Genomic DNA, 27,351 nt, shown 5'->3' on the forward strand with positions numbered 1-27,351 from the left:
GTCAATGAGATTCTTTCCATTTACTTCAATGTGCTTTGGGATCTGTCATCTGAGTATCCCAAAGTGCTTTACAAACATTAATTCAGCAGGCCTCTGTGGAAGGATGCACCAATCGCTGGTACACCCCTTGTGGTTGGGTGTGGTGTTAGGTGCAGTGGAGAAAAGAGATCCACTTCCCTATGGGTCCCTCCTTTCCTCTCTCTGGCAGCTCTCAACTGCCCTTCTCTAAGGCAGCTCACACCACCTTCCCAGTGGCTTGCTGGGGAACCACTACACTGGCTTCCAGTCCAGGGATCCTATAATGAGCAGATATGGTCTCCTCTGCCAGACTCCTTGCTGCTGCTGTCCTGGATCTCCTCCCGCCAATGACAACCCTCATGATGTTAGGGCTACTGCAAATGAGTTCCCCTACATCATTCAACTCCCCAGGCCTTCCGCCTGTAAGTCCCACCCCTTTTAATAGGATTGGCCATAAGTGTTCTGCCGTTCAGCACAAAAAACATTTTTGGCTGTCACCAAAGGAATAAAAAACAGGTTGAGCAATGTGGCACTCCCGCATTTTCCCCCATTTGTTAATTTGGTGCCTCCAGAATTTGGCAGCACTCAGGGCCACCGCCCTGCTCGCCCACCCACAAGGCTGGTCCTGCTTGATTGGCTCATCCAGGATCTGTCCTTGTTCTTGGGTTCGGACTCTCCCTGATACCTCAGGCCTCCCACAGGAACCTAACTGGCTCCCTGAAGTTCCAGCAGGAGATGCTCACTCTTGAACTCACAGTTGGAGGGGAAGCTTCAGTTCAAACACCCTTTAGGCATCAGTATCTCTCTGCCTTTAGCCCAAAAGAGGACACTCCCAGCTTCCTCTCACCTGCATCACCCCCCGGCCTTTCTTCCCACTGCCCTGTAGTCCTCCATTTACCAAGCTCCTCCACAGCGGAATTTGATGATCACTTATGCCTATCACAGGTATCACCTGTGGTCTGATTGGGTTCAGACTCCTGCAAACCCCCTGATTAACCTAGGTGGGATTTATCCCCTGCTCCCTCATCAGAGCCTCGCACTCTCTTTTTGAGGTGGGGATAGTTATTAGAGCTGGACCAATAATGGATTGTTTGGTTTGCTGGCAATTAAATAAAAAATGTTTTAATTGTTTTGGGTCAAACTGAAAATGAAATGTTTTACCACATTGAAAAAAGTAAAAAAAAAAAATTCATTTGAAGTTAAGCAAAACATTTCATTCAACCTGAAACAAAACTTTTTTGAGCCGTTAACATTTTGAATGTCTTTAAAGGAAATGTCGAGGGTTTTCTCCGACCAAAACAATTTGGCAAAATCAACACGAGTGTGTTAAATGTATTGGTGTTGCCGCATCTGCATTTTTCACCAAAAAAAGTTTTGTTTGAAAAATTTCCCCCAGCTCTCATCATTACCCCAAAATAATCCAGGATTCTAGGCAAAGCACCACATGAGGCCCTCCCCATCTACACAAATTCCTGTTCCCTCCAGGCTGGGATCAGCAGCAGCAGCAGCAAGGGACTCTCCTGAGAGCACTGGCCCTCACTCTGCTGATGGATGTAGGACTATTCAGCTCCCTCCATAGCTCTGCTGCTCCCTCTATGGCAGGCTGTCTGTAGTCAAGTAGATGCCCTGCAAAGTTTACATTCAAGTCATGTTTTCAAAAACTTTCCTTTGCAATCATGAAGACTAGGAACATTATTTTTAAATGAAAGCCGAGATCCTGTCATCACATCACACTGGGTGCCAGGGCCAAAAACATGTGCTTGTGCTTTAATCTGGCCCCAATTATCCATATTTCACTGGTGGGAAACTGAGGCACAGAGACATTTAGAGAGATGCAAGTGATGCTGGCTGAAATTTTTCACGGCACATTTCTTCAATGAAAAATGGCTTTTTGAACAAAAATAGTATCGTTCAAAAGTTTCTTAATTTTTTGTGATGAAATTAATGTTTTGGTTTAATCAGTTCATCGACAAAAAGAAAACTCAGCAAAAAATTTTGAACAAAATGAAAATAATTTTGTTCACAATTTGTTGCTGAAAATAATTCCCATTTTTCAACCAACCCTGGTTATAAAAGGTCAGACAGTGAGAAAGTAGCTGAGTCTGAAGCAACAGCCAGGAATCTTGACTCCCTGTTCCTTGATCTAACCACTAGACCAACTCCCTCTTTGCTTACGTAAGAGATGTATTGGGTGATGATACAAAAAAAGCGATGTTTATTTAATATATCCTCTATTTCAGAGGGGTTATGTGGCGATAGCAAGAGAGATTAAATAATGAAACACAATCCGACTTCAAACCAGAGCATAAATTAGCTCTTTGGGGCAGGGACAGTCTTATTACTGTATGTATGCTGTATGTCCTCGTCCATGACTGAGGCTCTTATGTGCTACTGCAATATAAATAATGTAGAACAATATTCACAGACCCATAAAATACAGTAAACACTGTTGCTTTAAAAAGAATGGCAGGATCAAGCCCAAGGGGGAAAGAGAGAAACAGGAGGAAAGAGCCTGCTGCTCAAAGGGAGGCAGGCAGCTGGGAACCAGGACGGGGGTGGGTGGATGGGTGTGGTGAATAAAGTGAGATTTGGGTTACTTAAAGCAGTGTAGTATTGCCATCTTCACATGTTTGAAAATCATGAGTCAGGTCCCCTCAACATCATGAGATTGGCTTAAGAATCATGATCTTTTACCAAATACAATATTTGGGGATTCTTTTAAATTTGCTTTCTGATATTTGAGCCTTTGGGGTGCACTACAGTCACATTTTCAAACTTTCAAACTTTTCTCCATGACAGCTAGAAATTATTATTAATTTTTTTTTTTAGTGAAAGGCAATATTCAACTCCCGGAGCTGGGGCTGTGAGGAAAATATCAAACATCTGCAATAAAATCACAAGAGATGGCAACACTGGGCTTGAATGGTGAGGCAGGATGGATGTATTGGTGGGGAAAGAGGTCTTGATTAGACTATAACTGAATATTCACTGCTGCTGACTAAAACGCTAAAATATTTGGAGAATATTATTGCTTCTGGGGAAGAGTGTCCACATTGGGTGGGGAAGTTCATTGCTTCCCCCAGCTCCACTGGTTCCAACTGTGTTGTGTAAAGTTACTGCAAACATGCCTGATGAAGATAGCAATGTAACAGTTAAAATGGCTAGTCAGTTACCAGTCAATACAGAGACAGGGGTTGCATTATAAGTCGATCCCTATTAAATCCACCATGCGCATGATTGGAATACATGCCACACTTTCTAGGAAGGCCATTCAGAACCAGAAGTCTCTATGGATTAGGCAATATGTACATCTGTTTCACTGATATCCTTTTCCATAGTGAACAGCCATGGAACTACTCAACTATGTGGCAAAGAACGGGTTAAACAGAGGCATAACTGAAGTCTGAAGTTACTTCCATGAAACTCAATTTTTTTAAGTACAAAATAAACTCTTTTCAAATCCCTTTATCAAAAACAGAGTGCTTGCACCTTTAATTATATTCACTCCCTCTGAGCAGAGTAATTTGGCATCACGCAACACACTTATGAGACTGACATCCAGGATAAGGCAATCAAAATTACATTAAAATGTTATCAGTTTTGAAAGACTCATTAAGGAGCAGCAAGAAGGTGGAAATACTAACCTATTGCTAAATCACTGATTTATATTTAACCAATATACTGCCTAGGGTTTTTATATGTCACCCATGATTTCCTTTTCTTCATATCTGCTTGTTCTGTCCTGAAGTTTTCAATGAATTCTCTTAAAGGGATATTGTCAAATATAGGTGGGTTCCGAATTTTACATATATATGGTGAGAACCTAGAAACAAGGTCCCCAAATAAAATCAGGTAGAAATTTGTCAAAGTGCAAGCTATGTATGTGTCTATCATAATGTGTACGTGTCTATCGTAATGACAGATTCTACTTAACATTGAAGAAAAACAGTGAAATCAGTAACATCTCTCAAAATGGAAAAAAAAAGTGTGATAACAACCTAAAATGTCTGTATCGTCATTTGGCAAAATTAATAACAGGCCACAGGTGGGAATTTCAAAGCTGCCAAGGGAATTTGGACACCCAGTTTGCAATAATTTGTCATGGAACTGGGCATGCAGATCCTCTAAGGACATTTGAAAACCCCACTCTAAGTACGTTTCTGCTCAATATCTGCACACACATCTCTCTACCTAAGGTACTGAATACAGCCCTCATTACCACAGTATCTGAACATTTTACAATCTTTCATGTATTTAACCTCACAGCCCCTCTGTGAGTTAGGGAAGTGCTATTATTTTACAGATAGAGAACAGTGATACAGAGCCCAGATTTTTAGACGTATGTAAGCATTGCTGTTCTCAATGTTGCAATGCCTAACTGGGATTTTGGCTCCTAAATGCCTGAAACCTTTTTGAAAATGTGATTTAGGCTCCTAAACAAGTTAGGCACTGCAACACTGAGCGCAGCAATGCTTAATTACCTCTAAAAATCTGGGCCTAACTGACTTGCCCAATATCACACAGGAAGTCTGTGGCAGAGCAAGGAATGGAATCTGTGTCTCCTGGGTACAAAGGTAGTGCCCAAGCCATTGGACCATTCTCCCTCCTTTACTGAGACACGTACGCTCCCAACTACAGAAACTAGATTGTGTGGGATTTCTCACCTGCCCCAAGCATCCTACCCATAGCAGCCCTGTTATTATGAAGTCATTTTAAAAGATGGCATCTCTATTGAAATAATGGCAATACATCACCACCAGTGAAGGGTAGTTTAGTGCAATAGACGTAGACACAAAGATAATTGACTGTAACTGATGGGTGCTTTTATCTCCAACTCTATTCTGAACCATCAGATTGATACTAGAGAAGATCAAACAGGTAGAAGATCTCTTTTTTAAAAACCTTTTAAAACACAGGAAAGTGCAATGCACTCCCTGGTATTGGCTACTCAAAAGAATCATATTCACTCTGTAGCTTTCTTATTTTGAGGGCCCTGCTGGATTTTCTTCTTTGTAGTTCTGTCATCTGGAGCCATTATCACATGTGGCATTGCTGGCACACTGATTTCTCATAACTCGGTGTTTTGATTCTCCATGAGGCCTTCATTTACCTGACAGACAACAACAACTACAGATCTAACTGCACTACTAGCAGCCAAAACAAGCACACTTCAACTCCATGTCTCCCTTTTGTCCACCACTCAGCCACTCTTTCTGTAGTACCAAAATGTAAAAGTTATTACACCAGTTGAAAGAGGCTATGAGGTTCTAATGTGTCAGTACAGCCTCCAAGGAGGTACCTCCTGAAGAAGTGATGGTATTCGCAGCGTCATACATATTGCCAAATTAAACCCATCAATACTTGGATCCTATGCCCCAAGGATCAGGCACTATGCCATCCAAACAGATGGGCCATGAGTGCAGACAGTGTATGTGCGTTAAATATGTTTGCTGAGGGCACGAGTCCCAGTCTGGAATAATGAATTTGCCATCTAGCATCTTGTGCAGATATGTAAGTGGCAGAATCTAGTTCTGTACTGGATTAAGTTTTTAAAAGTAAAAAATAGCTGTGTGACTACGTAACGTGAGAGGAAGGGGAGGCTGAATCAATCACACCAACAGACTACAGTGAAAACTGAATTGCTAATGATGGCTTCATTCCCTTCAAGATTCTCTGTTAGAAGCCAAAGCATGTTTCAAGCAGCTCAGCTAAAATTCCACAGCCAGCCGCTGGGTCTAGTGGAATCAAAGCAGGAAATCAGCTGGGAATATATTCCTGTTCATTTACAGAATAAATCTGAGGAAGGTGAGGGGAAGCCGTGATGGCTAGCTAACGGTCTTCATCATTTCCGGTTTAACTGCTAAGTCACTAGTTTAAGTACAGCCCAGGTTGGTAGTAAACAAAAGTTGTTTCAATATTATGGTTGCTCAGGGGCTTAGATGAAATGGGTTGGTGATTTCAGTCCAGTTCCCGCTGGACATTGTCCAGTAGGGGAGATTTCTCTATCTGTGGGTCATGAGTTCCTGGGTGGTGTCACAAACAAGTTTCAGGAGGGTTGTGATTACCCTCAGTTTTTCCCTCCTCTCTCTCTTACCCTTATATTTAAATATATCTATCTTCCTAGCTGTTACAGTTGTGAAGATACTCCACTTCAGAAATGTGAACTATAAACCGATGAAGAAGTACCTGCCTGAATCTGCTGACAGAGCAACAAAATAGCTCTAAGAACTGTGAACTGCTCCAGTCATCTCACTTCGGCTTTGACTCTGCAGCCACGGAATTGGCCAATTTCCCCAATATGCCACAGAATTCATCATTTTGCTGAAGCCAGGCACTCAGTAATTTGTGTTTTGTCTTACTGTGCTGCTGGGATCTGCCTCCTGTTCTCCAATGTTGTCCTGAAAGGGAAGTTAATTGAGTTACGATGCATGTTCCCTGTAGTGATGGACATCAGATCAGTCAGGACCATCATCCCCATTTGTTAGTCTTTCTTCCCTCTCCTATAGATCTAACTACTTGCAGCATGTCTTTCCTCTCTGATGGGCTCAGACCAAAATGTGCACTGGTAGGCTCTCCAGCTATGTCAATACTTCAAAGGAGCTGCCTCAGTAGCTGGCAATAGGATTCTGGAGCATGCATACAACCATAGAAGGAGAAAGCATTAGGCCATCTTCTCTTTGCAGAAGAAACCCACTGAATTCTTCAAGTGAAAACTTATTGATTTACAAAATTAGAAGACTGATTTCTTAAATGGCAATACTGCAAACATGAAAGCCCTCTGAACATCATGCTTGGGGTCCCTGCAATTAGAGAAAGCCACCAAACCTCATATTTGAGGAAACATTGACTGTACCCTGTTCCAGATGTTATTAATGTTATCTTGAAAACTTCTGCTGCCAATCAAGCCCAAGCGATTCCCCTCTTCAATGACTATGTCAGCTGATAAATTTCACATGGCTGCAGATTTTCGGAAGAGCTGCTGTTAGATCTTCTCAGTACAACTGGATGAAACTACGTCTTCTTCTGCCCGACTTAACATTTGTCTAGCACAAGCAGGAAGGGGCCATACATGAGGACTTCCTGTTTTGTCTTCTCACAGGTTATGCTACAGCGGAGAACAAACTTTGAGGCTTCCAACAATCCATTCTTGCAGCTGGGTTGGACTGGCATCATTGTAATTGGTATTAGTACTGATGGTGCCTGAACTATGACAGGTGGGTTTGTGGCTACAATCCAGTCTATTGCGCCCAAAGCAATGTTGGTCCACTGGTGAATTCACCAAGAAACTTTGGCAGCAAAGGGATAGCAGCGAAACTGAAAAAGCTGCAAACTTTATTACAGTTAAGTCCAGCGCACTGTCTGAGGTGAAGAAATGGGCACAGAACATCAGCATCTCTTCTTCCACACTGAAGCTCATGGGCTTACAGATGGCAAGGTTTTGGATTACTTGTTTGAGCTCAGAAAAGACAAGGGTGACTTGCTGTGGAGGAAAAATTCAGTGGACCCAAGTAGGCCTAAACTTCCCAAGTAGGCCTAAAACTTTGGTCAAGCTAACTGTGTATATAAAGCATAAGAAAAGAGTGTGGAAAATTCCATTGAGGGTCGATTGCACACAGAACAGCTTAAGAAATGTAACCATAACCGCTAGAAGTTAAAAAAAATGTTAACCGCAAAGGAAAACACCTGTCAATAACAGGAAAAGTTTGGTTTTGCTTTTAACCAGTGTTAATTTTGCAATGTATTCCAAATAAGGTAATTAATACGGAAGTATGTGTAATTAGTCTGTGGTTTTAAGCTTTAAAAAGCTGCATGTGCTTTGCATTGGTGGGCAGCTACTTAGAGCTGTTACCCCCCTGCGCTTGTAATCAATAAAGGAGCCTCAGACCTGGTTCTGATCCAAACACAACACTTGGTTAATTTTTCCACGACATTGCTGAACGTGGGTTTCCCTGTGCAGAACTGTGAATGCTTCCCTCCAGAAGCAGAATCTGATATACATTCTCAGCCTGTAGTGGTCAATCCCAAGGTGTTCTTTAACAGGTGTCAGGGGGGTCATGACCACCAATGCCCTTGCCATATTGATAAAAGGGGAGATGAATTCTGGGCAGTCCAGACATGGGAAAAGGTGACCTATGGAAAAAGGTTAGAAAACACTGTAGTAGAGCCAGATCCATCTTCAGCTGGTATAAATCAGTGTAGCTCCACTGGCTGTGGATTTTACCCAGCACTGTGTCTATGTCACACCACCACACAACTTGCACTAATTTGTACCCTTGTTCACAATCTCAGAAGAGGCTGAATATTGACAGGACCATGGAACCTCAACTATCCTCTCACAGCTAGATATGGCCACTGCAGGTGGGGGTGGAAACAAAGAAAAAGTACTGCTGCCTGTGGATAGAGGACTTTATTTGTTCAGGGCATCAGTTCAGCACATTTCACAAGCACTGGGGGTGGGGGAGAAGTTTAAGAGATGTGGGAAGACTGAGCCCCTGATGAAGGGTTACGTTTTATCAGAAGCTGCATATTTGCCATACAAACTAAGAGAGACCAAGTTGTATTTCACTTCTGGAGACAGTTTCTGGCGGTTAAAGCAGGAGACTGGGTGTTAGGATGCCTGTGTTCTAGGCCCAGCTCTGCCACTGACACAGTATATGACCAGAAGTGAGGAATAAAAGCCTAGGTAGATAGATACCAGTCACTTAGACCCCCATTTTCCACAGTATCTACAAATATTAGTGCCTCAGTGTTTGGGTGTCCAACTTGCTCAGAAACTGAGTCACCCACAATTAGTGTACGCTCTGAACATGAAGGCTTTAACCTGTCTGTGCCTCAGTTTCCCCATTTCTAAACTGGGCATAATATTTACTCACGTTTGTAGAAGTGCTGTGCAATTCTCAGTCAAAAGAGGATGTATACATTCAAAGTATTAGCATTAATTATTATTACTAAATGTATTCTAAGCAGTTATTTCAGAACTGCTAAGTTAATGTTGCATAGATATGATAGACCTGTATATAGAGCTGCAGTTCAGTTAAGAGGTTCCATTCATGAAAGATAACAGACTCCAGGGAAGGGGAATAATAATTAGGCCACAAGGCACATCGCATACAACAGATGGGAGAAACGTAAATGTGTCAGTATGCTCTGCCACTTTAGGTACAACAGAAGGGCATATTTCCTCACCAGTCCCTTGGCAGTGGTTATGATTTAGCATATAATCTAAAATAGAGGTGCAAGATGAGGTTTAGATTAAAGTTAAATTTATATACATAGATAATAAATACAGTATTACACCTTTTGCTTGCCAAACACTCTACTTCTCTTTCTCTTCAATGCTTAGCCAGACAGTTGGCCGTAGTGATCATTCACCATTTGGTCCGTTCTTGCACAACCACAAAGGCTTGATGGCCTGAGAGTCCAACACTGGAACAGACTTGATGAACCCATGTAATAGGGGGTTTGCCTCTGTATCCAAAAATAGTTTCCAATAAATGAATTCAAGTTGTATTGACCAGCCAATCATGACTCATTTTAGGCTAATCCTGTGACCCTTTCCTATCCAATTAGATTGTGTTTGTTGGTCAAAGTGTGTGGGAACTTCACAACTGTCTTTTCCCTCATTGTATTTAAAGGCTGTCCCCAGGCTCCCACTCACAGCCCTATATCTTCAGGGCTCCCATTGCAGCAGATCTGATTTTTTTCATACTGAGACGTGGAACCATATCAGAAGCTCAGATTTACTCTCAGAATCCTCTCCATTGGTTGCCACATCTCAGAAGGTAATCTGCATGATAACATATAGGAGGGTCATCAGCATTTTCAGAGCTCAGACGCCCTGACTGACACCTGAGCCCAGGAGATTCTGGTACTATGCTACTGAGATCTTGGCCTGGTTCCTGTGACAGGCAGTGCAAAGGACCCCGGGGTGCACTTGAGTATTAGAAATGCCAGCTGAATATGGCATCCATGGGAACAGAAAGTCTTTTCTGGAGCAATAGGAATACAGCAGAGTTAATGTCAGATATCGGCAAAAATGTACCATGGGAAGAGGAATGGTCTATGTGAGGAAGGGAAGAGAGGTGCCTTTTATTTCCTGCCAAGGCAGTTCCATATTACTGGTTCTAAAACCAGTGCAGCTGAAGCTCAGCAAAAGCTTGGATTGTTACACTGTAAAGCCCTAAGAAAACAAATGATGCAGCTGTTTTTATTATTTCATTATTGGCTGGAAAGCATTTTGCAAAATCAGCTATTTCTTGATCATTAAAGAACTTCAACCAGACACAGAAGCAGATTAGATAACCCAGGCACTCGACCTTCTTGTAGGGCTTAATCTAATATGTTCGCAAAATACTGTAATTCTAACACTTCTTTATTACCATGCCTCCATTACAGACTTCTCTTCCAAATGGAACTCGCTGTAACAAGAGCTTAGATTCCCCATGGGCCATTTATTAAAAACCTCTCTGATAGACAAAACACTAACTCCTTCCCATTTCCTAGTCCAATGTGCAAACGGGGCAGGGGCTCTGCCAGCAATATAAGTCATTGATTGGATGTGGTCTCATTCTGTCCTCATGGTTAGACCAAATGGAATGTGTAAACTTAGATGCTGAAAGAAGGATTTAGTTTCCAGATATTCCTATATTTATTTGCAGAGGGATGTGTCACCTAATGAGCACTCTTTTATAATATTACTGTGGCTTAGGTGTTTAGTATGAAGATCCTAAAAGAATACATTTTAAGTGTCCTGTAAATTTATCTATACCCAACCAGTGAAATTTTAAATGTGAATTGAAATATTTTATATGTTATGGGAAATAAATACAAATGTAGGGTATTTAAGGGATAGTTCAGTTTCCATGGTCGTTTCCATGCTTGGACTCTGCTGATAGTGTGAGCATGGGTACATCACATTATGGCTGGCCCTGAGTTGGTGTGAAGGGGTAGGAGATTACTCTAGAAGGCACCTTTGTGCCCAGGCACACAGGTCAACCACAAACATATCATGATGAGGCAATAGACAAGCTAAATAGATACAGGAGAGCATTCCCAGGCCTTGGGCTTCTTAAACACATGGCCAAAGGAGCCTAATTCAGCCAGCAGTGCTAGACTCCCCAAAGACAGAGGTGAGGTAAAGTTAGAGCCACTTCTTCACCTGCTTCCACATAGCCAGAGGAGCTGAACTGTCACTGGAGTAGGAAGAGTACACACAGCCTTCATGTTGAAAAAGGCTGTCGCTCCCACCTTGGGGTGTGCTCCCCTAGTGTCTCCAAAAGAATCCTGGGTGAGTCAGCCAGAACGTTGCCAAGGACTAGCATTCCACACCTTGAGACAGGGATCTCTCCTTTTGATTTTTCTTTATAGCATTCTGCAGACTTACGTAAACAGTAACATAGTATAATTAACATGAAACCTAAGATCTCAGATCATTAATAGAAAATATGCTTTGTTTTAGAAAAAATGGAGTGAGACACACTCTTAATCTGAATGGTTTAAAATCATTTGCTTACCTTCACTTATCTGTCAATGGTGGAGTACCAAGCCTTGGGATTTTGTATCCCCTTCTACAATTGTTGACTTCAGTAACACCTAATGCACTGTTTGGAATGCAGCACACTGCTCTGTTTTAGGTGTTAGTTATGTCATGAACTATTTCACAGGGAAAACAGAGAAACATGAGGACCTGAATTTAGGTCTTGAGAGGTAAGGTGATTTTCAGTTCACTCTAAACTAGTAGTGGTCTCTAAGGGCCTGAACCTGCACCACACTTGAGTCAGGGGAGTTTTGCCATTGACTTGAGAGAGAACAGGACTGGGCCTTAAGGAAGTAGTTAACCTCTCTTCTGAAGACCTATTCATTTCCTTTCACATAGATAACAACTATGCTGATATGCCTAATGGTCTCTCTCAGACTTAGGTACCTGACTTTGGGGATTCACCAGTCTACACACAGGACCAAACGTGTATCCATTACTGCTAATAATTACTCCTTTAAAGTTTGTTGTTGTAAACAGGGGGAGTAGAGTAGATATTGTGCATTTCCTACATAGCACTTCAGTGCATTCACCAGAAAGTTTCTTGCATGACAAGGAATAGGATTTCTTGCCTTTTTTTTTTTTTTTTTTAAACAGTGACCCCAGCAATCAGAGCACATGTATGGGAAGTGTTAAAGCTCTGTTCCTTCCCAGGCCCTGGACATGTTCCCATTTAGTTTCATAGTCTCTCTGGGTGAAAACCTGGCTGCACAGAAGTCAATGGGAATTTTGCCATTGACTTCAGTGGAGCCAGGATTTTATTCTCGATCTCTGGGAAGTCTCTCTGGGGTACGTGCATGTTAGCTTGAGAATGGCAATTAACTGTTCTTTCTTTCCGTTTCTGTAAGCCTCAACAACCCTTCCCCAGAGCACAAAATAAATCAGCCTGCTTCATTTCTTTTCCATTATGCTATCTAAGAGGCTCAGTAAATACCTGATAGATGTAGTGTGGCTACAATTCTGCTTAGGCCAGGTCTACGCTACAGACCTATATCAATATAAGTACATTGCTCAGGGATGTGAAAAATCCAGACCCCTGAGCGACATAGTTATATTGACCTAACCTCCTCTGTACACGGCGCTACGTCGACGGGAAAGTTTCTCCCATCAACATAGCTACTGCTTCCCTGGGAAGGTGCATTAACTACATCGACGGGAGAAGCTCTCCCATCAGCATAGTAGCATCTTCACTAAAGCAGCTGTGCCAGTGTAGCACACTATATGATGACAAGCCCTAAGAGGAGGGGAGGTTTATGTTCCACTAAAGCAAAGAGACTTAACTACTGCTAGCACCACTTGGGTGTTTGGCTCTTCTCCTTCCCACAGTGGCCTAGCACAAGCCCTTTCTCAGCACTGATCGAGGAGGAGAACCACAACTCCTTTCACCTATCATCTACCTCTCTTCCTGACTCAGCCTCCTCTAAGGTTCACTTTCCTTCTTTCCAAGGTCCCAAAATGCATCCAACCCCAACTTAAAACAGCCTCCACCTCCAGGTATCTTAAATAGAAGCCAGTTTGATTAGCAGAGTCCAGAAAATAGAAAAGCATGAAATCAAAATGGATTCAGTTATAAACATGGGCTGTTTGGTACTGTACAAAGCACAGCTAACTGACACATGCAAGAAACATTAGGGTTTATGTTATAACATATAAAGGTAATAAGTGGCAAAAATCCTTGGCCTGAACCAAGGCTCAGACTATTGTGTCATATTGCTGAGCAAGTGTCTGTCATAGACTGGTAGCTCAGGGTACACCTGTCCTGCAGGTCCAAGGGGAAAAGTGTGGCAGTTTGACTGCCTCCCATGTATAGGGAAAAGTGTCTTCAGGTATTTGGAAAAACTTACCATGGTCTCTAAGGAGTCTGGTAACTCAATAGATCATCTTAAAAAAACCACATTAATTTCTTCATCCTAGCCCCCAACAGGCAGGGAAAAGAAACAGCACTTCCACCCTCCTAAAGTGACTCTCCAGCCACATTCTCAAGTCATGCCGTTGGGTCCCTGTTATCAGGTGATCTCTCCCTGCTGAAAAGAGAAGTATGTACGCCCTCATCTTCTCCAGCAAACTGCTTATACGGATGGGAGTTTCACAGAGTCTAATGTTGTTAATGAATAATGAGTCAACATTAATAATCATGAATGCAGATAAATGCATATCAGACATTGGCTGTGAAACTTATCTTAGCTTGCCCTTTTCTGTACTGCTTGTCAGGCCTGATGTTGCAGTTATCAAGGTTTATTGTTCTGGGTGATCTCAGAGTCCACCTGGGATGTGTATGTTCATTCAGGATCTCATAGCCTCCAAGGGTTGTCAACAGAGCTCCCAGAAGAGAGCCCCTCCAGCGTAGGTCAATAAACTTGAGTAGCGGGGTTCCCAGTGGCACTCTAGAAATAGCTGGGTAGACAACGTTTAGGCTGGAGTTCGGGCTCTGAAGCCCATCCCCATTCCTAGACTGGAATGGGACTAGATAGAGATGTGAAGGTGATGTTATTGTCATTGTTAAGTGGTCATTTCCTTCCGACTGAGGGCCTGTTCGGTCATCCCAAGGAGACTAATGGACACTACAACACACAACTCACTTGTGTGCGTACTCCTAGCACTACACTGTGGGCTCAGTTGTGCCATTTAGGTGCAGCCATGAGTCAGGAGCAGTGCCGCACCAAGGAAAGAACCTTCCTCCGAGAGGCAGATTATTTCTCTGAACTTCCTGGTGTGCAGAGGGAAGTATGCAAGTACCATCCCTAAACCAGGTGGAGTCTGCTCTCTTGACACACCCAATTGGCTCTGCTCTTCAGGGTAGGGCAGGACCACAGGGGATTACAGCCACTCCTTCCACAGGGTATAGATTCATTGCATGATTAAGTCTCTCTCCACCCTTGGAGTTAGTAGCCCCACACAGTTATTTTGGGGTCTGAACTGGACTGTATTGCACTCTACAGCAGAGTCAAAAGTAGTGTGAGCAAATCATACTGTAAGCAGGGAGATCATATGTGAAAGAGCCTGCCAAGTCTTATTCATCTTGGATTTATTTTTATGCACTCCCATGGAGTGCAAAGTTGTACACCATATTTCATCCTAGCCATTTAAAATATGACACGCTTTTCTTACAAATCTTACCAGCTGAGATATTCACCAACTGGAGCTTTATTAGAAGGGTCACACTTAAATTAAAGTAGCTCCTCATTAAGGGGCCTGATTCAGTAAAAATGTCTGGCTTTCATACTGTAAGCTCTTGGCTGATTCCACAAAATCCAGTAATTCGGGGCTTCCATGGCCTTATGCAGAAATCAGGCATTTATTTTGCTGCATTGTGCCTTATTGGTATTATCTGATGGACATGGGCCAAATCATGAGGTTTTCCCTTAGCCCTTACTCAACTGAACCCTAGTTAAAATCAATGGGAATTTAAATAGAGGGCAAGATTCTCATACATTTCTTCAAACTGAGTGTAGTATCTTTCTCTTCTAGTTCTCGCAAAGCCAATGGGACAACTAGAGGGGCAAGGTAATCGATGTGAGTGAGGGTATCAGAATCTGGCCCCAAGTAAGGGCTTCAAGATTTTAGCTATTAGCATTTAAAAAACAGCCAATGCCACTTGATACCAGAATTGCAGAAGTATTAAAAGCAAAAGATATTTTGCTACCCTGATGTGTCCTCTAAACACCTTCTTTCCATGACAAGGCAATCATAAAGTCTGCAAAATCACTCATGAAACTTAAGCTTTCACCACTTGCATGAATTGCCCAATAAAGTCAAGCATTCTTGGGAAAAGATGGGTGCCTCCAATGGGGAGGGTGAACTTTTGGCTGCTGGGCTATAAAGGGGTTTTCCTCTATTAACCAAAATACATATGTGGGTGTGGCACCAAAACAAGACTAGTTGAAATTAACAAAAAATCACTTGTTTCAGTTGAAGTGAGAAGATTGATTTTTAATGAGCTTCAAAACTATTACTACTACTTACAGGGTTAAAGCCTGCTTACTTCTCTCACACACACAAAAACCTCCCATTGACCTCTGCGGTTTGACCAGAATAATTTTTGCTGCAATATCCCACTGAATTTATGCCCCCATTCTAGGAGAGCATGCTTTGCAAAACAGCTGCTCCTCGGCTCCATCCCCAGTCCTTAAATACCAATGGAGTTCCAACCACATGGTATTTAGGCAAAAGGATCTCCATAAGCTAAGGAGAGAAAGGCAGCCTAGTTGCGACTTCCCTCCATATGCAATGTCTGGGCCATTTCTAACCTCATTTCTGTTTCTTGTCTTTGCACTGTGCAGTGCTGCAGAAAAGGGAAGCTGTCCCTAAATTATTGCTCTGAAATATGTTTTTTTAACTAGGCAAGAGTAATCATTTCACTTTTGGTGGATTCTTAGGGCTTTAGTGGTGGACATTGTTCCAAATAGAATTTTGTATGCATCTTTCATAAAATTATTCCTGCAATTGGAGCCTTGGATAGCCTCATTATAAATAAATACTAGATGGGCTACTCACTGGTCATTCACAGAATTATGTTTTCCAAGAGGCATGTAAATTAACTTGTCCATTTGATTAATATATTTTTAATGTGAATACATGCTTTTCAAGAAGAATGCACTTAAGTGTTAAAGAATATAACACTCAGAACCAATTGTGAGCAGCATGTAGCAGCCTTTTAAAACAAGTCTGGACAAAGCACTAGAGAATAAACTGCACAGAACAACCCTGCTTTGGCATAAGGATAGGTTGAATGATGCATTGTAATGAGCCTTTTTCATTTCTGATTTCTAGGATTTTATAATTTTCCAGGGATTGCAGCTTCAGAAATCCTTAGGCCAAAATCATAAACAGGCTCCAGCAATATCCCATCCTTAAATTAGCTACAAAACACGGGCCCTCTCTAGGAAATTTTGAGGGGAAATGGCATACCTGAAAACTGAACGTGCAAGTGGAAACTGGGTTGAGTCCAAAACCAATGGCCAAATTTTACCTTCCTGTATGCCCATGCAACTCCATTGAAGGAATTGGAATGGCATAGTGTATAACAGAGTAAAGTTTGGTCCAGTGGGTATAACCCATCTACTAATCTGTACCACATGAAAGTGCTAACTTTCAAAGAAAGGAAGTTTGTGACAAAGATGGGAAGTGGTGTTTCTTTACAGGCTATAGAACTAGTCTATGGTTATTGTGCTCCACTGTTTTATTAATTGACAGTTACTAATTACCTATTTACATCGCCTCAGCTAAGGACTTACTTGTATTATGACTTGAATGCTGATAAGGATTCTGTTCTCAAAACTAAATGGAAAACAGAAAAATTAAAAATGGAAAACACAGCACGATGGAATTATGTTCACCAGGCAGACCCTTGGGGCTAGATCCTCTCCTGTGCAGAGCTTTGCTCATTGCAGAGGAAGAACAGCAGGGAACCAGTTCCAGCTCCTAGATTCTCAAGGCCAGCTCCAACTCTGATGCATGCAGAGAGCTTTTAGTGCTATTGACTTAGTGTAGTTAAAGGAGTCTAAGTCAATGCAAGATTGCTGTAGCAGTGCTCTGCCAGGCCTCTGCCCACCCCACCAAACACCCGAAAAGACCCACAAATAACTCTCCATTCCCCAATGTGCCCCCTATGCTGGGGGATAAGGAGTGGGGGCCATAAGATCCAAAGCTGAAACATCTGACACACCTGGGAGTTCCCCTCCAATGGGGGAATTCTTTGCACTTTCCAAGTGGGGGAAATCCATCCAAATAATGTGTACATTCAGGGCTTAACCATCCATTGCCCTGCACCTTGTGTAGTAATTTAGGTCAGTGACAAGTGAGTGTAAACTCCTCCCAAGCCAGAATGATGGCATTTCACACTGACTTGGCTGTGGTGTGAGCAACTCCACAACAGCAAATGAGACCCAGAGCAGATTTTAACTGCCAGCTGAATTCTGCAAACTTTCAGTTTTTTACCTAGTCTCCAGTGATAACTTTGGATAGATTAAACAAAAACAGACAAGTAAACCTATGTCAGATAGCCATGTTCCATGCAGCATTTTCCCCTCAGCCTGATTGTGTTCGTGCCAAACTGTGTACTGACTCTCATAACACAACAAATGTTCTAATCATATTTGTGCATGTTCACATAGATAATTAAAGATTCAAATCCAGCAGATAAATCCTTTAATTAAAAAAAAAATCCAGTTACACAAATGCGTGTATCTAGACAAAAATACTTTCTCATCAGAAGATCTCATCCAGATAGGATATGGAAAATGTGCTGTGTTACTCCAAATCATTTAATTGCATATCTTTGGCATGTCAACTTACGCAATAAAACTGCAGTGTTGAGGATGTAGACATGTTATTTCCCCTCTTAAGTGCATTTTGATGGCTTAAAGTAAAATGAAAGCTATTTTGTCAATACTAAAGAGACCATGGAGAGAAGCAGGTGATAGGACTAGAATAAGAATAATATTTGGAACTAACATCTATCATTTGTTTAAATATATCTGTAGCATAGTGTATGGCAAACAGCAACAGAGAACAGACTCTGAATCAAACCAAAAACAATAAGATCAGAAATGAAACCCTCTCAAGAGAAACTATAGCTTGTTGCCTAAAACTGTGACATTAAAGGGTCTTACAGACATGCCAATTGCACATTTATTTACTTGATGTGAATTTAAAGCACCTGAGCCCAAGGCAGCATACAAGATTAAAAGCACAACCAGACTAACATAGAATCACAAGCGCTCCCCACCAGACCACAGTATAACACAGCCCACAAAATAAAACACTTCATAGTTTACTAAGAACATATGGTGATACGGGTTATTAGCTGTAAGGCATTAGCCCAACTATGCCTGGAAATGTGAGTTTTACAATCTTCAGAATTCACTTGTGACTTCACCTCTCCCAGCTCATTGTCCCTCATTGCTTTAGATAATCTGAGGTGCTGCCATGTAGTCGAGAATTAGGTAGCACTCCAGTTGAAGTCAATGGGCATTTTGACTGAATGAGGGCTGCAGGATGAGGCCCTTTTGAATAGCACCAGAATTAATTATGGGCCTGGTTCAAAGACCACTCAAGTCAACAGCAAGACTCCCACTGATTTCAATGGGATTCAGATCAGCCCCCGTATGTACCCACTGAATATAGAAGCCCCAGATTCTACTTATAAGGTAAAGAAACCAAATTCTTATTCCAAAAAGGTCCTTTCTTTTGGTCAGGCACTAAGCAGATCCCCGCACCCCAAATCCATGAGCACAGCTCCTACAGCCATTAGCAGGATCTAGACCCCAGTAAAGGGTTGTGGATTATATGAACATTTGGGGTGTAAAGTCTATTTATAGGGCCCTTCCATAAAGAAGGACAAAGGTGCTGGTACAAGATGTACCATCCCAGAATGCCCTTCACAGCAGAGGGTGACATTGCAACCTCTTCACCCTGCCTCTTCCTTGGGATACAGTGACTTGGCCCTCCTCAGGTCACAGTTATGTTCTTACCCATTCCAGAGATCAGAGTCCCTTAGTCCAAGCCAAAAAACAGCACCAAAACTAGGGTTAGCATATGTCCGTATTTTCCCAGACATGTCCGGCTTTTTAGTTCTTAAATTGCAGTCCGGGAGGAATTTTTAAATATCGAAAAACGTCCAGGAAAATATGGACATATGGTAACCCTAGATGGGAGCTGCCAGAGCCATGGAGCGGGGCTTGCAAGCACTGGGAGCACACAGAGAGCTCTCCACCCCCCGACCTGACCCCAGGAGCCAGAGGGACCTGCCGGATGCTTCCCAGGAGCTGCCCCAGGTAAGCACCGCCGGGACTCCCCACGTCGCCCCCAGGCCGGTCCCTCTGGCTCTTAGGGTCAGGTCTGGGGGGCGGAGAGCTCTCTGCGCGCTGCTGGCACCTGCAAGCCCCACTCCACGGCTCCGGCAGCTCCACTGACACTTTTCCCAGCCAATGGGAGCCACGGAGCTTGCGCTTGTGGCGAGCGCAGCACTTGGAGAGCCCTCCACTGCCCCTGATCCGAGGAGCCAGAGGGACCTGCGGCAGGAGGGATGAGTAGGCAAGTGGGGGGATGGGGTGAAGAGGCGAGCGAGTCAGTGGCGGGTGCGCAGGCGGGGGTGAGGAGGCAAGTGGCGAGCCAGCGGCAGGTGGTGCTGGCATGGGGGTTTGTGGCAGGGGAGTGAGGAGGTGAGTGGCAGGTGGGAGGAGGCGAGCGGTGTGTGGGGAACTGAGGAGAGACACAGCAAGCCAGCGGCGGGCCAGGGGGTGAGGTGGGGTGCGGTGGCGGGGCCGAGCGGAAACTGGGGCAGAGTGGGGGTGGATTGTGGGCGGGGCCGAAGCACCCCAATGTGGAGTGTCCTCTTTTTTGAATGCTCAAATATAGTAACCCTACCAAAACAAAACAAAAAGAATCTTTGAATGCACTGGGCTCAACCTTCAGCCCTTTTCTGCAGACAGGCATCAGTGGCAACAGCCTGTCCTAGTGTCCACCAGCTTCTGGGCACCAGTCACCCCCAACAGTCCAAGCCAAGTCTACCCTCCTACCAAAGGCTTCTGGCAGGCTGCAGCCTTCAGGCAATTCCTAGCCCCAGGCTAACTTCTTGCCCCACACAGGAGCAGTTTGCCTGTTGCTCTCTTCTCCAGCCTGCCTCAACTACTGGACTTTCCTCCTTTTAAGTCCAACATCCCATCCAGGTGTAGCGGTGTGGGACTAACTGAACAGGGATGGCAGAACCCAGGGCCCTTGGCCCTTAAAGGGGCAGGCTGCCTGTTACAGGGATCAAGTCCTGTTCTCTATGTCTGGCCAGGCTGATGACAATCCAGGACATTCTGGTGTACTTTGTTGAGGTAGGGAAGGGTAAGACAAGGTGGTAGAGAGAATGTTAGGGTAACAGGAAGTTAGATTTAAGAAAGATTCATGCAGTGGCAGATCTTAGAGAAGAGCCAAAGGAAACAGAGTTGTTGACAATGACAAAAATGTAGGGGAACAAATGTGGAGGGGACTGAACCAAACAAGATGCTATTCACTCCTTCAGTGACTTAACTGAGATCAGAATCTGGCCCTGAAAGAGAAAAGGGCATGGGGGTCAAGATACTAAATTGTTTTCTTAAAAGGTAGCAGATGATTTCACAAAGAGCCCTGGGCACAAAGAAGAGGAAGAAAAGTATGGAATATAGGAGAGATGCGCATGAGAGGCTAGTACTGAGCATGTGAAAAGAGGTAAGCGGAGGATACTGAGAAGTGTATCTAGAGCACTGCAACCACAATACAGGGACTAGTTTTCAAATTATTGCTTTCATTTGTGCATGTCTGGGTATGCAATTCTTTATTACTATCCTTTCCATGTACAAGTTTCAAGGATTTAAATGTGAAAAACCAAACAGGTGAAATAAATGTGGGTTTTTTTTTCTTTCGTACTGCAAATTTTGTCACCTGCGCATGTCAGTGTTTGTGATCTCAAATTCCATGAACACAAGTGGAAGCTGGGCTGAGGACTCTGGAAAAGGTGGCCTTTCTGATCTACTTGTTCGAGCTGTAAGTCACATTACACCTCATCTTTCATAAGATTATTGACAAGGAGATATTTTGTACTGAAGGAACAGATATTCAACAGAGAAAATTTAACAGGAAGGGCCTGGAATAGGGAGGTGGATGGTTCAAGGGCTATGGAAAATTTCTGAGGAGAAAACAAGTGTGCAGCAAAATGTGTAACCTAAAGAGGACAAAGATAAAATGGGGACAGGAAAGAACCATTGTGGGCTGTGGCCAGAAATTAAAGGGGATTAAGAAGAAAGGAGACAGGGAAGGATTAGAAGAGTCTTGCTGGTACAATAAAAATGAGGAGGGGTGACAGAAAGAGCTACAGGGAGAATTCAGAAACTTTTACATGGGGAGGATGGTGGTTCATCCCTTGGGTTGTCTGATGTGCTGAATTAAGGCAATAAAATACTAGAAACGTAGTTGGCAGAAGGAAAGAGAGAGTTGAAGAAAATGGTAAGAACGAATTGAACTAAGCTACTCAGTATACTCTATTCACAAGGCTTTTGCTTTTCTCTACACTGTACCACCTTGGAGTTCCACATATTGACAAGTATATGGTCATTACTCTGATGATACTCTGCTGACGTCTGTTCTGTGGTGTGTTTGTCTCAGTTCAGACATTAGCCTGCGTGTTCTGAATGTCAAATGTACTCTGCTTGTACAACCTTTATTATTCCTAATTGAGTGTTATATTTGAGTCCAGAGCCAACAATGCACTTGCTTTTTGTTTAAAACAAAACAAAACCAAAAACATTCATGGTAAAGTCAATATATGCACTCCATGCGGATCAAGCTGTTTGTAAGCAGAAGGAAGGGCATATGTACTTTTATAAATGCACACTACTCACTCACTCACTGTAACTTCTAGAATAGATTTTCATGTGGCTTGGTACCCTTCCAAACACAAAGGATTAAATCATCAGAAAGTGCGACCCTTCCATTTTCAATTCCCTTTTAAAATGTGTTATTTTGTGATGCCATCAGCCTACCAGTCGTGATGCTTGGAAACATTATATACTACTGTTTAATTGCCTTAAAACTATTTCCCTAGCTGTATCATTAATAACACTAAACCTAAATTGGATTAAGCATTACACCACTATAAAGTTAATTCACTGTGATACTAATGAAATGTTATGTGAAGCTTCCTATATATCCAACAAAACAGTCACTGCCAAGGTTTAAATCAACAGCATGTTCATCTTCTCTTCTTAGAAGGTATTGTTTTAATTGCTACCAGGTGATTTTCAGTAATGTACACATCTTCTGTTTTACTGATTTTCTAAGTCTGGTGGGATCTGGAGGCTGTTTGGTGCAATAGCCTCACTACTTTGAAATTGCTGGGAAGCCATGTGTGCCAATGAATAAGTCTGTTGTATTAGAATTAGGGTAATTTGACCCAAATATTCACATTTCAGTATTTAGGCAACTAAATGTAGGCAATAATCTGATGCTCACTGAAGTTAATGGACTTTGGATCAAATGCCAGGTAACCTGTATTGAAAAAGGTACTGAGCACTCACAACTCCCACTGAAGATTTAGGTGCCTAATGATCACTCATGTTTAAACAGCACCCTTAAACTGAGGGCCTAAATTATGGTCTGCCTTGTGGGCTGCAATGCTGACTGGAATCTCCACCCTCAGCCCCAAGGTTGATTTTGCAGGCTATTTAAATGTCAGTTAATATCAGCTTCCATTTTTTAACAGTAATCTTGCATAGGGTTATACATTGCAGGGTTAGCCTTGAAAATTTCAAGCAAAACACTAGACCAGAAGGTTGGTCACAGTGACCTTTTTTTTTTTTTTTTTTTTTTTTTGGGGGGGGGGGGGCGGGGGCGGACAGTACAAGTTATTCATATAACTCCTCTCCAGCCCCCACCCCCAGTGCATCAGCACTGACCTTTTGAGCCTGTGAAGCCGATGGTGGGTCTCTCAGTTTTGCTGTGACCTCAGGCTCATTTGTGTCTGTGCCGTAGAGGTGCCTCAGGGACTGCTGCTGGTGGCTAGCTGCATTCAGATGAGCTGACTCTCCTGCTGAGCCATCAATGTAACCTCTGGCCATAAGGAGGAGCAGAAAAGGAAACATAGTCAAGAAGACTGAACGCAGGACTCAGAGCAGAGTATTCCTGCATTCTAGTTCCATGTCTGACAATGATTTCCACCGCGGCCTTTGTCAAGAACCGTAGGCCATGTCTATGTTGGCAAAACTTATGACAACCAGGGGTGTGAAAAAAAACACCTCCCTGAGTGACATAAGTTTCGCTGGCATAAGTGGTAGTGTGCACAGCGATACGTCGGCGGGAGAACTTCTCCCACCAACACAGCTACCACTTCTCGTTGAAGTGGTTTTATTTTGTCCGTGGGAGAGCCCTCTCCCGTTGGCATAGATCGATCTTAACAGCAGTGCAGCTGCATTAGTACAGCTGTGCCATTGTAAACTCACTAGTGTACATGGCTTTGGGATCTGATTCTCAGTTACACTTAGGCCAGTGTACACACCTGTCGCAACATAAAGGGGCCTTTATGCAAGTGTAAATGTAATTTATATCCATTTTAAGATCCCTTTACAGTGCCAGAGCAGAGTAAAGCAGCCTTAGTGTAAATGAGAATCGAGCCATTAACCTATGCCTTACTTTCCCCTTTAGAGACATTGTGACATTTAATTAGTTCACATTAGTAAGGCATTATGCATGTGCTAAATTTTGTGTATGTGTGTTCTGGAGAGAGATAACATAAAAAAATTACTTGTATATTTAGTTTCTGCCTGATGCATTTTCAGGTTATAAAGCCCCTGAAAAGCTGGGTTTATTTTGGTGGATATTCTGCTAGACTCATAACAATAGCATTGATGGGCACCAAGTAAATACCTTTCCCTTCTCACTCCTTTCGCAAGACATCTGCAGTTCAGAGTTAAAAAACACTTAGAGTACTTAGAGTACACATAACAGCTATTTGTAGCCTATGCTCTGCCTCTTCAGCTTCATTTCTCTGTGGCAATTAATCTTTCATCATGAATGATTTATCAAACATTGTCATCTCCACGTCCCTCTAGACAGTTTAAGGCTGTAGATCATATTATAAACTACTTCACTGTCACTTGGCATCATAAAACACAAAGTGCCAGTTGTTCAGGATGTCATTCAGTTCCTGACCAGAGGCAAGGGTGAAAGATGACCTCTGACCTAAGCCGGTGAGTGAGGATATGTTGTATTTCATTGTATGTAGAAGACTTGAACTGCCTTTAGTGGTATCCAGGATTCCTAAATTTAAACTGTGTGCTGAAGTGTCAAGATTAGTGAAACCTTTTTAGAGAGAAGATGATAACGCCTCACGTTTTACTCCAGGACACAAAGTTTAATCACGGTTCTTCCTGGGGGAGCTTATGACAAATGTTTGGAATGTAGGATAAAGTTTTGGATGTGTAGATTTGAGATGCAGACACTCATTTAGAAATCTTTTATGCTTGAGCAAACGGGATTATCAAATTTTTGTGCTAAGTACTTTGGTAGTTATATCTTATTCACTATTGTCGTAGCTGGTAGCAGATGCCAGTAACTGAAGCGCCATTTGAATGAGTGTTAAAATGTAGTCCTTTCATTTTGCAGTTAGTTATGATTCTGAAAGAAATGTGGTGATGAAATTGTTCAAGTCAACACCATAAACTGCGTACACTGGTTATTATGATGCATAGAGTTCTTGCTCCGAGGTGTTGTTGAGTTACTACTGAACATACTGCAGATACCTGCTAATCTCTGCTGGTTCTTTATGTCCCTGTGCTGATGCCTGATGCCCAACCACAAGAGTGCTATAGTGTTCTTATATTTCCTGAAAATACAATACCTGCTCTAGAATGTGGGACTTGTGATAACTTATAGCTCCACAGGTACCGATTGGTTGCTTCATTGACTTCATTCCCTTCTTGGAAATACCATCATCGCATTGAGAGAGGAGTCTATGGGGAGTGAGCTTGTGATATGCAAACAGGACAGGGAGCCAGTATCCCTTGAATTTAAGCTGCACTCACTCACTGCTTCACTTGTACTAGGAGCCACTTCTGCTTGCATGTGGTGCTTGAGCTAAAGCTCATTTAAGACAGTAGAAAGATTCCCATTGGTTTCATTGTGCACATACTGCACAGGTCCTTGGTACAAGGGGAGGATATGTAGAGAAAGGGAACAGTGGAGTACACAGGGAGAAGAAAGTCACAGTGACACCAACCAAAGTTGACAAAAGCACTTTGGTGGCATTTTCTCTTCCAGATTTAGTCCAGTGATTATGGGTCTGTCTTAGGAAATGCAGAAGCTACTTTATAACCTATTTGTAAACAAATGTTCTAATTTGAGGATATTCAAACTCTGATGAATTGGTAGCAATGTCTTACCAGTCTCTCCCATCTATGTACCAAGTGATACTGTTTGCCTCTCTGAGTTATAATTTCTGACAGTATCCCCTCCCCAGATGTGGCCTAGGTTCCGAGTGGCCTGAACCAAGAACCATTGCTAAATACATATAGCCTTGTGCATGGGAGGTCCCCCAAGCCCACACAGCACTATTGATTTCAGTGGGAGTACATGTGGTTGGAAGAGTCTGCCTGTACACACGAGCTTGCAAGATCAAGAGCTTCAGTACCTAATTTTATGCACCCAGGCAACTGGCCAAAGGTCACAGAGAAAGTCATTCCCAGACTGAAATAGAGGCCAAGAAGTCCTGACTCAGTCCTCTCCTTTAACTACCAGACCATACTCTAGCTCACATAAAAGTCTCAAGAGTTGTTAAGTATAAGTGCAGCATGACATTCACAGCATTCAATTGTTCCCTTTTATTTTCTCCTAGCAAAGTTATGAATTACAATGTTGTATCAATTTTTCCTCAAGCCCAGACATTAAAAATTTCAAAGGGACAGTTACATGTTTCCCCACTATAGTGAAAAAGTAAAGAATCTTTCCCTGCAACAGATTCTATAATTATATCACTACTAGTTTAAAATCAAAGGAAACAAATGTTCAGATGGAATTACACAAACAAACAGACCCTGCCATACTTCACATCATGTTTGGCGTTTTGTGATTTGTCTGATGAACAATCAAGAAAGATGTCAGACAAGGAAGACATTAAAATGATGAGGCACTGCATGTACAAAACTACTACACTGCTTAGCAACTTGCTGCCAGCTTTCGCAACAGTTTCAAATACTGTTTCTTATGTTTGACAGACCTGGCTAAATCCAGGAGCAACAAACACATAGTTGGTTCACAATAATCTAAATAAATTATGAAATCTTTTAGGGTTTGAAATTATTGCACTGTTTTCATCTTGGTTTTATTCAGGACATGAAACTGTTCTTGCTCTACTAAAAAAAAGCCAAATAAATTATTATTTATTTGCATTTGGGTAGCACTGAAGAGCAAGGAGCAGGACCCCATTGTGCTAGGCACTGTCTGAACACTGAACAAAAAATAATATGTTATGTTGTGTTCCTAATTTACGGCTTGATCCAAAACGCTGTTAGCCCTGAAGTTAATGGAAAGACTTGATTAGACTCTGGATCAGACCTTCAGCTTGTTCCTTTACTTATTAATCATCTGCCACGTGTTACCTGCCTTTCAATTCATATGTAAATTTTACTTTAATTATATGAAATTCTGCTCTGGAAAACTTTTATTTTACGGTGAAAAATAATTTGAGTGAATCAGGAAAAACAGCTTTATAGCACGAATTATCAACTTTTTGAAACAGGTAGACAAGGATGTAGCTGTGAACATCTAAATATCTGAGTTTGCGCAACGAAGCTAAATACTATTATTTGCTATCTGTACTGCAGGCCCGAGCTTATATCCAGTCCCCACTGGGCTACATGTTGTACAAAAACACTCATTAACAGTCCCTGCCACCCAAAACAGTCTAATCTAGGCAAGCAGGCAAAAGGAGAGGAAACAGAGGTAAATCCTAAAGTCACACAGCACATCAGTGACAGACACAGGATTAGAACTCAAGTCTCCTGAGTCCAACTCTCATTCCAATACTCTATTTATTAGCCCACCTAACATCCTACTCTTCGGATATGCAGAAAGTCTTCAGTGCCAGAGCGTCTTTGTCCCCTTCCCACAACAGTTACAATGGTGAATAGGAAGATTAATGGTTGACAGTTTCCCTTGTTGCGTAATGTTCTCACGCTTACAGTTTGTATTGCCTATAACTACAAAGAAGAAAAAAAAAACAGTGTTAGGATCCACATTCCCTCTAAATTTCCTTTGTACTAAGTGGACTACAAACTCCACTG

General features: G+C 42.4%; 2 long non-coding RNA genes across 2 annotated transcripts in view; both read right to left on the bottom strand.

The window, feature by feature from the left end:
• Positions 1-27,351, bottom strand: part of LOC122461801 — a 98,893-nt gene that overhangs the window by 35,043 nt on the left and 36,499 nt on the right. The gene's annotated exons all lie outside the window — the stretch shown is intronic.
• On the bottom strand, positions 4,989-27,292 carry LOC122461802. Its single transcript, XR_006283993.1, has 3 exons — positions 27,112-27,292; positions 22,972-23,125; positions 4,989-5,128 (listed from the first exon to the last, which is right to left on the bottom strand). It is a non-coding gene; the product is annotated as an uncharacterized LOC122461802 (long non-coding RNA).

Source organism: Chelonia mydas, chromosome 9 (assembly GCF_015237465.2).
Source record: "Chelonia mydas isolate rCheMyd1 chromosome 9, rCheMyd1.pri.v2, whole genome shotgun sequence".
Taxonomy (NCBI): domain Eukaryota; kingdom Metazoa; phylum Chordata; order Testudines; family Cheloniidae; genus Chelonia; species Chelonia mydas.